Raw genomic sequence first — 18,310 nt, forward strand, 5'->3', positions numbered from 1 at the left:
TATATATATATATATATATACTATATATACCACCATATACATATATACTATATACCACCGATCTTTATGATTTTTTCAGACAACAATATATGCTATATACGTAAGCATTCGTTGAAATTTGAAGCCTCTAGCTCTTAAAATAGGGCAGTAATTACGAAAAGTTCCTTATCTGAACAATCGGTTGTGGGGGATATATACTATATATACGACCGATCTCATCAATTTTTTCAGGCAACAATACGTGCAATATACGAAAATATAAGGTGAAATTTGAAGCTTCAATCTGTAAAATTGGGTAAGATATTACAAAAATCCTCTTTTTCTGAAAAATCGGTTGTATGGAGCATATATGCTATAGTGGTCCGATCCGGTCGGTTCCGACAAATGTCTAATCGGACACCCAAATACACCCGCTCACCAAATTATATCAATATATCTCAAAAATTGAGGGACTAGTTTGCATACAAACAGACAGACGGACAGACGAACAGACGGGCATGGCTAAATCAACTCAGCTCTTCAACCTGATTATTTCGGTATACTTAATGGTGGTTCTATCTATTTTCCTTTAAGGACTTACAATTTTCGGTTTCGTGACGAAATTAATATACCATTTCATTTTCATGAAAGGTATAAAAAGGAGCAACTACACAACGTAATCTACGAAATACCATGTAGGGGAGGAAAAGAGGGGACATTTTGCGGGAAGATAAACATAGGACAAACAAGAAGATCGGTCAACACGAGAATAAATGAACACAGGTTTGACGCAAAAAACAACAAAAACACCACAGCTTTAGCACAGCACCTGACGGATTGCAAGCACACAGCTGATTTCGATAAAGTAAAGATTTTGGACGTGGAGAACAGAATAAGAAGAAGGTTGACGTTAGAAGGGCTGCGCATGCAACAAAATATATCGAAAGTTGTAAATTATCGAGAAGATGTAGACAGCATAAATTGCGCGCATGCAAGCGCCATCACATTAAATGTTTAGCTTTTGAGAGGGAATGATGTCACAGTGTTTTTATATTGTGTGGTTATTATCTACTGATGTAATGATATTATATTTAAATTTCATACAAAATTTGTGCATTAAGTAGCAAAAAGATATAAGTCCAATATGTTCAAAACTGTGTATCGTCTTATGACTAAGCTGATTACCAACAATTTATATGTTTTTCGTTTTTGTGTAATAAATAGAAATCCCTGAGGAAGACGCAATACAGCGTCGAAACGCGTAGGATGAAGAATTCAAAATTACTAATATACAATTATAAAACTTGACCCAATATACATAACTATAAAACAGTTTAACTAAAAAAATTTTTTTTAATTATTTTATTTTCAAGTTTTTAGTCTTTATTTAATTGCCTATTATATCTCATTCTATTTAGTTCATTTAGTGACTCATTATTACAAGGACTCTTTCCTGACAATTTGTTACACCCTAAGGCCTCAATACATAATCCTTCCAAAGACTTTACTCGACTCTGCGCCACGTATGCTTGTCCCTCCTCCAACTCCAAAATATTTTGATGTCACTTTTACTGGACCGTATGCAATATTTGTTCCAAATATGAGCCAAATCGGGCATCATAGGTCGCTTTCTATTCATGTATGTATTATGTATTCCAAATATGGACCAAATCAAATCGGACCACAAATACGATTTTTGTGAATATCTCGATCCATGCGCCACCTAGCGGCGATTTTTTTCACAGGTCGATTTCCATTCTTGCATTTATTATGTGTTCCAAATATGAGCCAAATCGGACCACAAATGCGAATTTTGCGAATATCTTGATCCATGCACCACCTAGCGGCGATTTTTTTCACATGTCGATTTCTATTCCTGCATGTATTATGTGTTCCAAATATGAGCCAAATCGGACCACAAATGCGAAATTTGCGAATATCTCGATCCTTGCGCCACCTAGCGGCGATTTTTTCTTATTATTGCATTGTCATCGGGTTCTGAACTATATTCCAAGTTTCAAGCTTGTAGCTTATCGGGAAGTTACTTAAATTTCAATTACAAGATTCGTTCACAACGGCCGTGCAGCCTGCCTGTCAACCCAAGCTAAATAAAACCGTTTAAAATAGGATGTATGTATGTATGTTTGTATGTTTGTATAAGGCTTATGGACTTCGAAACTACCACGCCGATTTTATTCAAATGTCAGGATAACTTAGTAGGAACGCGGAGAATGTTTGTGAAAAGTTTTTTTCCGGGAAGTGGACCAGGGACCGATTTATTCTAAACTTTCTTATATATGGCACGATTTGCCTGAAATTTGGAATGTGGGTAGCGTTATATTTAGAATAAAATGTCGGATAATTTTTCTTCCGGGAAGTGGACGAGGGACCTTTTATTCTAAACTATCGTATATATAGCTCGATTTGCTTGAAATTTGGTATGTAGGTAGCGTTATATCTATAATAAAATGTCTGATAATCCTTCTTCCGGGAAGTGGACCAGGGACCGATTTATTCTAAACTATCGTATATATGGCTCGATTTGCCTGAAATTTGGTATGTGGGTAGCAATATATCTAGAATAAAATATCGGCTAATTTTTCTTCCGGGAAGTGGACCAGGGACCGATTTATTCTAAACTATCCTATATATGGCTCGATTTGCCTCATATTTGGTATATAGGTAGCGTAGTATCTAGAATAAAATGTCGGATAATTTTGCTTCCGGGAAGTGGACCAGGGACCGATTTATTCTAAACTATCGTATATATGGCTCGATTTGCCTGAAATTTGGTATGTAGGTAGAATATAGGATAATTTTTCTTCTCTTGGCGGCCACCGTGGTGTGATGGTAGCGTGCTCCGTCTACCACACCGTATGCCCTGGGTTCATACTCCGGGCACAGCAACATCAAAATTTTAGAAATAAGGTTTTTCAATTAGAAGAAAATTTTTCTAAGCGGGGTCGCCCCTCGACAGTGTTTGGCAAGCGCTCCGGGGGTATTTCTGCCATGAAAAGCTCTCAGTGAAAACTCATCTGCCTTGCAGATGTCGTTCGGAGTCGGCATAAAACATTTAGGTAGGTCCCGTCCGGCCGATTTGTAGGGAAAATCAATAGGAGCACGACGCAAATTGGAAGAGAAGCTCGGCCTTAGATCTCTGCGGAGGTTATCGCGCCCTACATTTATTTTTATTTTTTATTTTTATTTTTCTTCCGAGAAGTGGATCAGGGACCGATTTATTCTAAACTATCGTATATATGGCTCGATTTGTTTGAAATATGATATGTAAGTAGCGTTATGCCTGGATTAAAATAACAATAGTTTTTCTTCCGGGAACTGGATCCGGGTCCGACCTATTCTAAACAATAAGCTCCAGAGACGCTGAAATACTGGAGCAAAGGGAATTTCGACTTGAGCAAAATCGTGTGAAAGCTTCTACCTCCAGAGACGATGAAACGAAAGTCCAACGAAATCTTCGAGTTGAACAAAGTCGTATACGAGCTTCAACCTCCAGAGACGATGAAACACTGGAGCGAAGGGAATCTCGACTTGAGCAAAATCGTCTGAGAGCTTCTACCTCCAGAGACGATGAAACGGAAGCCCAACGAAATCTTCGACTTGAACAAAAATAAAGCACAAGGGCAAACACTAACTATCGCTGGCTTGGATTTGATAAATTCGTGTTTTCCGTTAGCATTAAGATATGTAAATAAAAATTTCCTTAAATGATAAAATCTAATTCAGATGTTTTTCTTTGGCGTAGCAACGCACGTCGGGTATTGCTAGTATACGTATATTATTTGCTTTTGCTTATACACAAGCGGCCATTCGTACACTTGCTTCTTTACAATAATAACAATACACTTCAAATTCAACCGACGTTTAACTTGTCCTGTCTTGCAATTTCACATGCTCGTCCCAGGCATGCTTAACCAACGAACCGATATCATTTCGTTACGATAATTAACGTTAATAAACGAAACAAAGTCATTTCGTTTCGTTTATTAACGTTAAGAACGTTAAATTAACGAAATGATTTCGTTTCGTTTTCTGCCATATCAAAACGAAATCAAATCGTTTATGTTGATTATTAATTTCAAACTATGCTGGCAAAGCTGATTGATGGCGGAGTCATTAAAGGTGAAAGCATTAGCCAAGCTGATTGCAACTTTTCTCATGAATTTTGACAGTACGAACATTTCTCAGAGGATTTCTGACATTACCACCAACGAATTACACAAACAAATTACATGGAGTTTGTGTGTGTATGTGCGCTCGCTGTTACCACCTTACGGCTTCACCATGGCTATAGCATTGCCAGCACAATTCAAACATAAAGTATCACGTTTTTGTTAACGTTTTTAACGTTAACGAAAGCTTTTCGTTTCGGTTAAAAACGAGATACAATTTATCTTGATAATTTCTTTATCGATAATATTTCGAAGTGTTTCAACGGAAACGGTGGAAATTTTTTGATAAACGATTAGCTTAACGTTAAGGTGCATCCCTGGCTCGTCCATTCGTATGCGCACCCGATTACAACAACAACACGTAGTTCTATATAAAATACAGATTCAAAAATTTTTTTGGAATTTTTGTGCATATCTATGCGCTATTCTATTGCGCAATACAATTACTGTAGCAGCTATAGATTTTGACACTCGTGTACTTCTACAAGTTTTCACGCCTCCCAAAATTTCGATGCACTACTTAACTTCCACGTTTTTTCATGCTCTTGCACAACACCTTTTATTCGAAAATAATTGTCACTGTCCATTAAATTTTTTTTCTTCGCACACTCACGTGAGTTCCGTCTCACTTCTGAACTAAAAGACGCTCTTATAAATATCAATGAAACTTGCCGCATTTTATTTTATAAAACATGTTTCCTTGTATTTGAAGTATAAAATGTATGTATTGGTAGAAAGGTATGTAATATTTTATAGGATTGTAAAAGACGCTGAATATCCTGCACTACGAAGCTGCAACGCCAACTCACAAAATCATTGTAAACTTTACTAAGTAGCGCAACTAACAGCTGATCACTAAACATTTGCACACACACACAAACATCACTAATGGCCATATTACGGAAATCTTAGGGAAATTGAAGTTAAATTTTTAAACAGACATAAAATGTTATAATTTTGGAATATATAGCATCCAGGGCACCTTAATTGCAGTAATTGAAAGAAAATGTTTGCTTATAATCAAGTATTTAATAATTTTCCTAAATTTATCTTTAATATTGATGCAATGATTGAAGTTATATTAATCCAATGCAACTCTGCTCTTTCTACTGTTCTTCATTCCAGTCCATTCGAGTGTCTCTTTCACTGAATTCGAGTGCCTTCCACTCTATTCGCAACATAACCACAATTTAAGCTGCCAAACTATATAGTAAACAATGCTCAAAATCCAACTGATTTTTTTCTTGCTCATCCTTTAGGATTGCCAATTATATTGCGTAAGGGATGCATTTTAGTGGCGCGTGTAGGGCTTACGCAGGTTTGCATTTATAGCCTTTCATATTTTTCATCATTGAGGGCATTAAAATTTCGTTTAGGCACTTCTAATCAAAAACTTACTCAAGCTTAAAAGGGCTGAGCTAAAAAAATAAAAACTTTCCGTTCCATACATTGCTTTAATAAAATACGGAAGTGTTTTTATTGTTCAAATTCCTGGAATCTAGAAATAAATGTTTTTGCTTTAAAAAACTGTATAAATATTTTTTATTTTTCATCATTAAGGACATTGAAATTTTAATTAGGCACTTCTAACAAAAAATTTACTCAAGGTTAAATGGGTTGAGTGAAAAAAAAACTTTCCGTTCTATACATTGCTTCAATTCAAATGCGGAAGTGTTTTTATTGTTCAAATTCCTGAAATCTAAAAGTAAAGGTTTTTACTTATTTTTTATTCACACTACCCAACTATGTATAAATAGTGCTCATTTTAAAAAGCTGTATAAATATTTTGTATTTTTCATCATTAAGGGAATTGAAATTTTAATTAGGCACTTCTAACAAAAAATCTACTCAAGGTTAAATGGGCTGAGTTAAAAAAAAAATAAAAACTTTCCGTTCTATACATTGCTTTTATTTAATTGCGAAAGTGTTTTTATTGTTCAAATTCCTTGAATCTAGAAATAAATATTTTTGCTTTAAAATGCTGGAAGTGTTTTTTTGTTCACATTCCTGGAATCTAAAAGGAAATGTTTTTCCTTATTTTTTATTCACACGAGCCAAATATGTATAATTAACGGCCGTTTTAAAAAGCTGTATAAATATTTAGTATTGTTCATCATTAAGGGCATTGAAATTTCGTTTAGGCGCTTCTAATCAAAAATCTACTCAAGGTTAAAGGGGCTGAGTTAAAAAAAAAAATAAAAACTTTCCGTTCTATACATTGCTTTTATTTAATTGCGGAAGTGTTTTTATTGTTCAAATTACTTGAATCTAGAAATAAATGTTTTTGCTTTAAAAAGCTGTATAAATATTTAGTATTTTTTATCATTAAGGGCATTAAAATTTCGTTTAGGCGCTTCTAATCAAAAATCTACTCAAGGTTAAAGGGGCTGAGTTAAAAAAGTAAAAAATTTTCCGTTCTATACATTGCTTTAATTTAAATGCGGAAGTGTTTTTATTGTTCAAATTCCTGGAATCTAGAAATAAATGTTTTTGCTTTTAAAAGCTGTATAAATAATTTGTATTTTTCATCATTAAGGGCATTGAAATTTTAATTAGGCACTTCTAACAAAAAATCTACTCAAGGTTAAAGGGGCTGAGTTAAAAAAAATATAAACTTTCCGTTCGATACATTGCTTTAATTCAAATGCGGAAGTGTTCTTATTGTTCAAATTCCTGTAATTTAGAAATAAATATTTTTGCTTTAAAATGCTGGAAGTGTTTTTTTGTTCACATTCCTGGAATCTAAAAGGAAATGTTTTTCCTTATTTTTTATTCACACGAGCCAAATATGTATAATTAACGGCCGTTTTAAAAAGCTGTATAAATATTTAGTATTTTTCATCATTAAGGGCATTGAAATTTCGTTTAGGCGCTCCTAATCAAAAATCTACTCAAGGTTAAAGGGGCTGAGTTAAAAAAAAAAATAAAAACTTTCCGTTCTATACATTGCTTTTATTTAATTGCGGAAGTGTTTTTATTGTTCAAATTCCTTGAATCTAGAAATAAATATTTTTGCTTTAAAATGCTGGAAGTGTTTTTTTGTTCACATTCCTGGAATCTAAAAGGAAATGTTTTTCCTTATTTTTTATTCACACGAGCCAAATATGTATAATTAACGGCCGTTTTAAAAAGCTGTATAAATATTTAGTATTTTTCATCATTAAGGGCATTGAAATTTCGTTTAGGTGCTTCTAATCAAAAATCTACTCAAGGTTAAAGGGGCTGAGTTAAAAAAAAAAATAAAAACTTTCCGTTCTATACATTGCTTTTATTTAATTGCGGAAGTGTTTTTATTGTTCAAATTACTTGAATCTAGAAATAAATGTTTTTACTTTAAAAAGCTGTATAAATATTTAGTATTTTTCATCATTAAGGGCATTGAAATTTCGTTTAGGCGCTTCTAATCAAAAATCTACTCAAGGTTAAAGGGGCTGAGTTAAAAAAAAATAAAAACTTTCCGTTCTATACATTGCTTTTATTTAATTGCGGAAGTGTTTTTATTGTTCAAATTACTTGAATCTAGAAATAAATGTTTTTGCTTTAAAAAGCTGTATAAATATTTAGTATTTTTTATCATTAAGGGCATTGAAATTTCGTTTAGGCGCTTCTAATCAAAAATCTACTCAAGGTTAAAGGGGCTGAGTTAAAAAAAAATAAAAACTTTCCGTTCTATACATTGCTTTAATTTAAATGCGTAAGGGTTTTTATTGTTCAAATTCCTGGAATCTAGAAATAAATGTTTTTGCTTTAAAAAGCTGTATAAATAATTTGTATTTTTCATCATTAAGGGCATTGAAATTTTAATTAGGCACTTCTAATAAAAAATCTACTCAAGGTTAAAGGGGCTGAGTTAAAAAAAAAAATAAAAACTTTCCGTTCTATACATTGCTTTTATTTAATTGCGGAAGTGTTTTTATTGTTCAAATTCCTTGAATCTAGAAATAAATATTTTTGCTTTAAAATGCTGGAAGTGTTTTTTTGTTCACATTCCTGGAATCTAAAAGGAAATGTTTTTCCTTATTTTTTATTCACACGAGCCAAATATGTATAATTAACGGCCGTTTTAAAAAGCTGTATAAATATTGTTACGAATATTAGCAAAACTGAGGAGTGCTGCCATCTCCAGGCCGATGCTAAGCAGTGACGTGAATTCACATCAATAATTCAATCATTATGTATCTACATAAACGAATCAATAATTGCGTCTACACATATGTACACATTCCGACGAGCAACATTTACATACAAGGCAGCGAGAGATGAGATATCACACACCGATGAATTTACTTATACGCTTATGTGTGTGCGGGAGACTGTAAACTACAAACACATGCATATATCTTATCTGAGTGTTCACAAGAGAGGGCAATAATTTGTGCACGGAGTTGTGGCTGGCGATTTTGTAGCCGAAACAACTAGTAACTTCTGGAAATCGAAGAGCCTAGAAGTATGCAGCGTAAACTATAAAAGCGGTGCAGGCGAGTAAGAAGGAATTCAGTTTGATTTGAGTTGTCAAGCAGTTTGATTAACACGATATCTAGCGAGCAATAGCAGTATTATTTTGAATAGTGGAGTTTCATTTGAGCTATCAGTTTGGTTATTAAGCTATTCGTTGCACAGTTTGAGTGTTATTGTGAAGCATTTTAATAAAGGCCATTTTTGCATTATTCAATATTGGAGTTATTTATTCAACAGTTTAGCGATACGAACCTAGCAAAAGGGGCAAATAAGAGGATTTGCAGCAAATTCGTTACAATTGGTGTCAGAAGAGGAATTGTTGAATAAATTCCGGAGGACAACAAGGACATGGCAAAGTTCAGTGAATTGAAGATCCAGCAACTAAAGAAGGAGTTGGAGAGCCGTGGATTGAATACATGCGGCGTTAAACTTGAACTTCAGGCACGGCTACGAGAGGCAATGGAAGCGGGAGGAATTGATGTGGAAGAGTATGACTTTCATCTTGATGGCGAGGAAGTAACAAAAATTGAAGAGAAAAACGAAACATTGCAGACAGTTACGAGCACAGACTTGAATATGATTTTGGCTGCAATATCTGCTCAAACATCGACAGTGGCTTCTCAACTGGAATCGCAAAAGACAGATATAACATCTCAACTGGCATCTCAACTGGAAGAACAAAAGATAAATATGGCATCTCAACTAGAATCCCAGGAGAACCGTATAACATCCAAGATGGAAGAACAGAAGACACGTATTGCAGAAATTTCGTCAGAAATAACATCGAAAATTGAAGCACAAGAAACGCGTATTTCACAAATTTCAGCACAGATATCATCTCAGATCTCCACACAACTAGAAGAGCAGGAAGTCCGTATATCATCTAAACTGGAAGCGCATATGGAAGAAAAACTAACCCAGTTTCATGAAGGCTTCAGTGGTCGACAGGATAAAATCGAGGCCGAGGTGGATGCTTTGAGAGGACGTATCGAGCAGTTGCAACTAAATCGCCCAGCAGTTTCAACGAGTAATCCAAAGGTAAAGACACCATCCTTTGACGGTTCTGTTCCTTTTCAGGTCTTTAAGCTACAGTTTGAGAAGACCGCAGCAGTGAACCAATGGAATGCTGAAGATAAAGTTGCAGCTCTGTTCGTGGCACTGAAAGGGCCCGCCGCGGAAATCTTACAGACTATTCCAGAGTACGAACGGAACAGTTATGACGCATTGATGGCTGCTGTAGAACGGCGATACGGAAGCGAACACAGAAAACAGATATTTCAAATAGAATTGCAAAACCGCTACCAAAAAGCTAACGAGACTTTGCAGGAGTTTGCTTCGGACATTGAAAGATTGGCTCATCTTGCAAATGCGGATGCACCCGTGGAATACACGGAAAGAGTGAAGATTCAGAGCTTTATAAATGGCATACGGGACGTCGAAACGAAGCGAGCCACATACGCGAACCCAAAGCAAACATTTTCTGAAACGGTATCCCATGCATTGACCCAGGAAACGGCGTCATTATTGAGTAAACCAGCATACAAAGCTCATCGTGTGGAAGTAGAAAGGCCGGAGTAGGTAGACACAATTTTGGAAGCACTGAAGGGATCTCAACAGAAGAATGCCGGAGTTATTAAATGTTTCAAGTGCGGCAACCCAGGTCACATTGCACGTCATTGCGATCTTGGTCCTAATAGTTCCAACAATGTGGGTGGCCGTAAACGCAAAGCTGGCGGAAATGAGCAAGAGCGTGTCGAATGTAAAGAACGAAAACTTGCCCCGGCTGTTGAATGTCCTGTGATATCTGTGTCGCAAATCGGAAGGAAATCAAGCAGTCTTACCGTCAGAGGGAATGTGGATGGTAAAGAGCGTGTACTGACTGTAGATACGGGGGCATCTCATTCCTTGATTCGATCTGATTTGGTCTACAGGAGAGTAAAGTCATTACCTGGAGCAAGGTTGCGTACGGTAACAGGCGAATATAATCAAGTCCAAGGCGAAGTGGTATGTGAGGTATTAATTGGAAAAGTCATGGTTCTACACAAATTCGTTGTGGCGGAGATCGTTGATGAAGTCATATTGGGAGTGGACTTCTTGGTTGACCATGACGTCAGGATCGATATGCGGAGGAAAATTATGCGCTATAAGAACCAGGACATACCACTTAACTTTAGTTTGGAAAAAGGGTTCAGCAGTAATCGGGTACTGGTGGAAAAGACTCGACAAAGACCACGAAAGTCAAAGGCAAAGGTTGATAGATCGAATGGGCCAAATAAATCAAAATCAAAAGTACCTGTGATAGAAACACTGGCATTGACAAAACCTAAAAGACGCAGGAAAACGAAGCAACGAATTTCCGAGAAAGAATGCGAGGGTAGTTTCAAGCCGGAGCGCACTACTCTTGTGAAATGTGGGAACGATACCGATTATGCAAAGCAAATCCGTCCAGCGCAAGCTCTACGAAGTGGTTCATTGACCAAACAACAGAGTGTGAAGGAACGGCCCAGGGTAAAGAGTAGTAAGATGAAACACTGGCATGACAAGAACTCTAAATCGGAAGGTTTCTTGGCGGGAGATTTGGTACTGTTAAACAACCCTCACCGGCGGAAAGGTATTCCAGCCAAATTTCGGTGCAATTGGGAAGGCCCCTACAAAGTTGTGAAGAAGATCAGTGATACCATCTACCGCATACAAACCACTGGGAAACCACGGATTAGAAGAGTGGTACATTTGGAGATGCTAGCGGCGTTTAGATTGGGAGATTTGTCTGATCGGGGTGATCAGACTTAGGTGGAGGGCAGTGTTACGAATATTAGCAAAACTGAGGAGTGCTGCCATCTCCAGGCCGATGCTAAGCAGTGACGTGAATTCACATCAATAATTCAATCATTATGTATCTACATAAACGAATCAATAATTGCGTCTACACATATGTACACATTCCGACGAGCAACATTTACATACAAGGCAGCGAGAGATGAGATGTCACACACCGATGAATTTACTTATACGCTTATGTGTGTGCGGGAGACTGTAAACTACAAACACATGCATATATCTTATCTGAGTGTTCACAAGAGAGGGCAATAATTTGTGCACGGAGTTGTGGCTGGCGATTTTGTAGCCGAAACAACTAGTAACTTCTGGAAATCGAAGAGCCTAGAAGTATGCAGCGTAAACTATAAAAGCGGTGCAGGCGAGTAAGAAGGAATTCAGTTTGATTTGAGTTGTCAAGCAGTTTGATTAACACGATATCTAGCGAGCAATAGCAGTATTATTTTGAATAGTGGAGTTTCATTTGAGCTATCAGTTTGGTTATTAAGCTATTCGTTGCACAGTTTGAGTGTTATTGTGAAGCATTTTAATAAAGGCCATTTTTGCATTATTCAATATTGGAGTTATTTATTCAACAGTTTAGCGATATGAACCTAGCAAAAGGGGCAAATAAGAGGATTTGCAGCAAATTCGTTACAATATTTAATATTTTTTATCATTAAGGGCATTGAAATTTCGTTTAGGCGCTTCTAATCAAAAATCTACTCAAGGTTAATGGGGCTGAGTTAAAAAAAAAATAAAAACTTTCCGTTCTATACATTGCTTTAATTTAAATGCGGAAGTGTTTTTAATTAGGCACTTCTAACAAAAAATCTACTCAAGGTTAAAGGGGCTGAGTTAAAAAAAAATATAAACTTTCCGTTCGATACATTGCTTTAATTCAAATGCGGAAGGGTTCTTATTGTTCAAATTCCTGTAATCTAGAAATAAATATTTTTGCTTTAAAATGCTGGAAGTGTTTTTTTGTTCACATTCCTGGAATCTAAAAGGAAATGTTTTTCCTTATTTTTTATTCACACGAGCCAAATATGTATAATTAACGGCCGTTTTAAAAAGCTGTATAAATATTTTGTATTTTTCATCATTAAGGGCATTGAAATTTTAATTTGGCACTTCTAACAAAAAATCTACTCAAGGTTAAAGGGGCTGAGTTAAAAAAAAAATAAAAACTTTCCGTTCTATACATTGCTTTTATTTAATTGCGGAAGTGTTTTTATTGTTCAAATTACTTGAATCTAGAAATAAATGTTTTTGCTTTAAAAAGCTGTATAAATATTTAGTATTTTTCATCATTAAGGGCATTGAAATTTCGTTTAGGCGCTCTTAATCAAAAATCTACTCAAGGTTAAAGGGGCTGAGTTAAAAAGAAATAAAAACTTTCCGTTCTATACATTGCTTTAATTTAAATGCGGAAGTGTTTTTATTGTTCAAATTCCTCGAATCTAGAAATAAATGTTTTTGCTTTAAAAAGCTGTATAAATAATTTGTATTTTTCATCATTAAGGGCATTGAAATTTTAATTAGGCACTTCTAACAAAAAATCTATTCAAGGTTAAAGGGGCTGAGTTAAAAAAAAATAAAAACTTTCCGTTCTATACATTGCTTTAATTTAAATGCGGAAGTGTTTTTATTGTTCAAATTCCTCGAATCTAGAAATAAATGTTTTTGCTTTAAAAAGCTGTATAAATAATTTGTATTTTTCATCATTAAGGGCATTGAAATTTTAATTAAGCACTTCTAACAAAAAATCTACTCAAGGTTAAATGGAAAATAGAAGATTGACTTAGGACAATACTTGACCAGGCTGAAAAATGCCGGCAATATAGGACTTGTAAAGAAATAAAAGACAGTTGTCCCTTAGGAGACAAATTGGTCAATAATGGTAGATACTCGAGTAGGCAAATTTAAATAATATAAAAAGGTACAAACTTCTCAAAAGATCTAATAATAGTATTAACCTCAGGAGTTATGCGAGTGGCAAGAGTCGACAAAATCCAAAAAAAAACATGTAAGGAAGGCTAAGTTCGGGTGTAACCGAACATTATATACTCAGTTGAGAGCTGTGGAGACAAAGTAAGGGAAATCACCATGTTGTAAAAGGAACCTACGGTAACCCTGGAATGTGTTTGTATGACATGTGTATCAAATGGAAGGTATTAAAGAGTATTTTAAGAGGAAGTGGGCCATAGATCTATAGATGGACGCCATTTAGGGATATCGCCATAAAGGTGGACCAGGCCTGACTCGAGAATTTGTTTGTACGATATGGGTATCAAATGAAATGTGTTAATGATAATTTTAAAAGGGAGTGGGCCTAAGTTCTATAGGTGGACGTCTTTTCGAGATATCGCCATAAAGGTGGACCAGGGGTGACTCTAGAATTTATTTTGTACGATATGGGTATCAAATAAAAGGTATTAATGATTATTTTAAAAGAGCGTAGGCCTAAGTTCTATAAATGGACGCCTTTTCGAGATATCGCCATAAAGATGGACCAGGGGTGACTCTAGAATTTGTTTGTACTATATGGGTATCAAATGAAAGGTGTTAATGAGTATTTTAAAAGGGAGTGGGCCTTAGTTCTATAGGTGGACGCCTTTTCGGAATATCGTTATAAAAGTGGACCTGGGTTGACTCTAGAATGCGTTTGTACAATATGGGTGGCAAACGAAAAGTGTAATAAGTGTTTTAAAAGGGAGTGGGCCTTTGTTCTATGGGTGGACGCCTTTTCGGGATATCGGCATAAACGTGGACCAGGGGTGACTCTAGAATGCGTTTGTACAATATGGTTATCAAATGAAAGGTGCTAATGAGTATTTTAAAAGGGTGTGGGCCTTAGTTCTCTAGGTGGACGCCTTTTCGAGATATCGCCATTAAGGTGGACCAGGGGTGACTCTAGAATTTGTTTGTACGATATGGGTATCAAATGAAAGGTGTTAATGAGTATTTTAAAAGGGCGTGGTTCTTAGTTCTATAGGTGGACTCCTTTTCGAGATATCTCCATAAATGTAGACCAGGGGTGACTCTAGAATTTGTTTGTACGATATGGGTATCAAATGAAAGGTGTTAATGAGTATTTTAAAAGGCAGGGGGCCTTAGTTCTATAGGTGGATGCCTTTTCGAGATATCGCCATAAAGGTGGGCCAGGGGTGACTCTAGAACTTTGTGTACGATATGGATATCAAATGAAAGGTGTTAATGAGTATTTTAAAAGGGTGTGGGCCTTAGTTCTATAGGTGGACGCCTTTTCGAGATATCGCCATAAAGGTGGACCAGGGATGACTCTACAATTTGTTTGTACGATATGGGTATCAAATGAAAGGTGTTAATGAGTATTTTAAAAGGGCGTGGTTCTTAGTTCTATAGGTGGACTCCTTTTCGAGATATCTCCATAAATGTAGACCAGGGGTGACTCTAGAATTTGTTTGTACGATATGGGTATCAAATGAAAGGTGTTAATGAGTATTTTAAAAGGGAGTGGGCCTTAGTTCTATAGGTGGATGCCTTTTCGAGATATCGCCATAAAGGTGGGCCAGGGGTGACTCTAGAATTTTTTTGTACGATATGGGTATCAAATGAAAGGTGTTAATGAGTATTTTAAAAAGGCGTGGGGCTTAGTTCTATAGGTGGACGCCTTTTCGAGATATCGACATAAAGATGGACCAGGGGTGACTCTAGAATTTGTTTGTACGATATGGGTATCAAATGAAAGGTTTTAATGAGTATTTTAAAAAGGAGTGGGCCTTAGTTCTATATGTGAACGCCTTTTCGAGATATCGCCATAAACGTGGACCAGGGGTGACTCTAGAATGTGTTTGTACGATATGGGTATCAAATTAAAGGTATTAATGAGGGTTTTAAAAGGGAGTGGCCCTTAGTTGTATATGTGAAGGCGTTTTCGAGATATCTACCAAAATGTGGACCAGGGTGATCCAGAACATCATCTGTCGGGTACCGCTAGTTTATTTATATATGTAATACCACGTACAGTATTCCTTCCAAGATTCCAAGGGCTTTTGATTTCGCCCTGCAAAAATTTTTCATTTTCTTCTACTTAATATGGTAGGTGTCACACCCACTTTTCCAAGTTTTTTTCTAAAGTTATATTTTGCGTCAATAGACCTATAAAATTACCATGTTTCATCCATTTTTTCGTATTTCGTATATAATTATGGCATTTTTTTTTATTTTTCGTAATTTTCGATATCGAAAAAGTGGGCGACCATGACGGATTTCGGCCATTTTTTATACCAATACAGAGTGAGTTCAGATAAGTACGTGAACTGAGTTTAGTAAAGATATATCGATTTTTGCTCAAGTTATCGTGTTAACGGCCGAGCGGAAGGACAGACGGTCGACTGTGTATAAAAACTGGGCGTGGCTTCAACCGATTTCGCCCTTTTTCACAGAAAAAAGTTATCGTCCTAGAAGCTAAGCCTCTACCAAATTTCACAAGGATTGGTGAATTTTTGTTCGACTTATGGCATTACAAGCATCCTAGACAAATTAAATTAAAAAGGGCGGAGCCACTCCCATTTTGAAATTTTCTTTTATTTTTGTATTTTATTGCACCATATCATTACTGGAGTTGAATGTTGGCATAATTTACTTATATGCTGTAAAGATATTAACTTTTCTTTTAAAATTTGAATTAAAAAAAAATTTTTTTAAAAAGTGGGCATGGTCGTTCTCCGATTTTGCTAATTTTTATTAAGCAGACATAAAGTAATAAGAGTAACGTTCCTGCCAAATCTCATCATGATATCTTCAACGACCGCCAAATTACAGCTTGCAAAACTTCTAAATTACCTTCATTTAAAAGTGGGCGGTGCCACGCCCATTGTCCAAAATTTTACTAGTTTCTGCGTCATAAGCTCAACTCACCTACCAAGTTTCATCGCTTAATGCGTATTTGGTAATGAATTATCGCACTTTTTCGATTTTTCGAAATTTTCGATATCGAAAAAGTGGGCGTGGTTATTGTCCGATATCGTTCATTTTAAATATCGATCTGAGATGAGTGCCCAGGAACCTACGTACCAAATTTGATCAAGATACCTCAAAATTTACTCAAGTTATCGTTATAAGGGACAGACGGACGGACGGACATGTCTAAATCGAATTTTTTTTCGATACTGATGATTTTGATATATGGAAGTCTATATCTATCTCGATTCCTTTATACCTGTACAACCAACCGTTATGCAATCAAAGTTAATATACTCTGTGAGCTCTGCTCATCTGAGTATAAACAAGTAAGGAAGGCTAAGTTCGGGTGTAACCGAACATTAAATACTCAGTTGAGAGCTATGGAGACAAAATAAGGAAAATCATCATGTAGGAAAATGAACCTAGGGTAACCCTGGAATGTGGTCGTATGACATGTGTATCAAATGGAAGGTATTAAAGAGTATTTTAAGAGAGAGTAGGCCATAGTTCTATGGATGGACGCCATTTAGGGATATCGCCATAAAGGTGGACTAGGGCTGACTCTAGAATTTGTTTGTACGATATGGGTATCAAATGAAAGGTGTTACTGAGCGTTTTAAGAGGGAGTGGGCCTTAGGTCTATCGGTGGACGCCTTTTCGAGATATCGCCATTAAGGTGGGCCAGGGGTGACTCTAGAATGTGTTTGTACGATATGGGAATCAAATGAAAGGTGTTACTGAGAATTTTAAGAGGGAGTGGGCATTAGGTCTATAGGTGGACGCCTTTTCGAGATGTCGCCATTAGGGTGGGCCAGGATGACTCTAGAATGTTTGTACGATATGGGTATCAAACGAAAGGTATTTTAAAAGGGGTGGGCATTAGGTCTATAGGTGGACGCCTTTTCGAAATATCGCTATTAGGGTGGGCCAGGGGTGACTCTAGAATGTGTTTTTACGATATGGGTATCAAATGAAAGGTTGTAATGAGTATTTTAAAAGGAAGTAATCCTTCTATTGGTGGAAGCCTTTTCGAGATATCGCCATAAAGGTGGACCAAGGGTGACTCTAGAATGTTTGTACGATATGGGTATCAAACGAAAGGTGTTACTGAGCATTTTAAGAGGGAGTGGGCATTAGGTCTATAGGTGGAATCCTTTTCGAGATATCGCCATTAGGGTGGGCCAGGGGTGACTCTAGAATGTGTTTGTACGATATGGGTATCAAACGAAAGGTGTTACTGAGCATTTTAAGATGGAGTGGGCATTAGGTCTATAGGTGGACGGCTTTTCGAGATATCGCCATTAGGGTGGGCCAGGGGTGACTCTAGAATGTTTGTACGATATGGGTATCAAACGAAAGGTATTACTGAGCATTTTAAGAGGGAGTGGGCATTAGGTCTATAGGTGGACGCCTTTTCGAGATATCGCCATTAGGGTGGGCCAGGGGTGACTCTAAAATGTTTGTACGATATGGGTATCAAACGAAAGGTGTTACTGAGCACTTTAAGAGGGAGTGGGCATTAGGTCTATAGGTGGACGCCTTTTTGAGATATCGCCTTTAGGGTGGGCCAGGGGTGACTCTAAAATGTTTGTACGATATGGGTATCAAACGAAAGGTGTTACTGAATATTTTAAGAGGGAGTGGGCATTAGGTCTATAGGTGGACAACTTTTCGAGATATCGCCATTAGGGTGGGCCAGGGGTAACTCTAGAATGTTTGTACGATATGGGTATCAAAAGAAAGATGTTACTGAGCGTTTTAGGAGGGAGTTGGCATTAGGTCTATAGGTGGACGCCTTTTCGAGATATCGCCATTAGGCTGGGCCAGGGGTGACTCTAAAATATTTGTACGATATGGGTATCAAACGAAAGGTGTTACTGAGCATTTTAAGAGGGAGTGGGCATTAGGTCTATAGGTGG

At 36.6% G+C, this 18,310-nt stretch overlaps 1 protein-coding gene across 2 annotated transcripts in view; it reads left to right on the forward strand.

Moving 5' to 3' along the window:
- Nucleotides 1–1,282, forward strand: part of LOC137238925 (uncharacterized) — a 53,078-nt gene extending 51,796 nt beyond the window's left edge. The window contains exon 2 of one of the 2 annotated variants that reach the window (XM_067763947.1): nucleotides 574–1,282. The gene's annotated coding sequence lies outside the window, so the exon portion shown is untranslated. The remainder of the gene's footprint in view (nucleotides 1–573) is intronic. The other variant, XM_067763948.1, reaches the window with a different exon arrangement.
- Nucleotides 1,283–18,310: the final 17,028 nt, after the last annotated feature.

The sequence above is a fragment of the Eurosta solidaginis genome, chromosome 1, assembly GCF_040869045.1.
Source record: "Eurosta solidaginis isolate ZX-2024a chromosome 1, ASM4086904v1, whole genome shotgun sequence".
Taxonomy (NCBI): domain Eukaryota; kingdom Metazoa; phylum Arthropoda; class Insecta; order Diptera; family Tephritidae; genus Eurosta; species Eurosta solidaginis.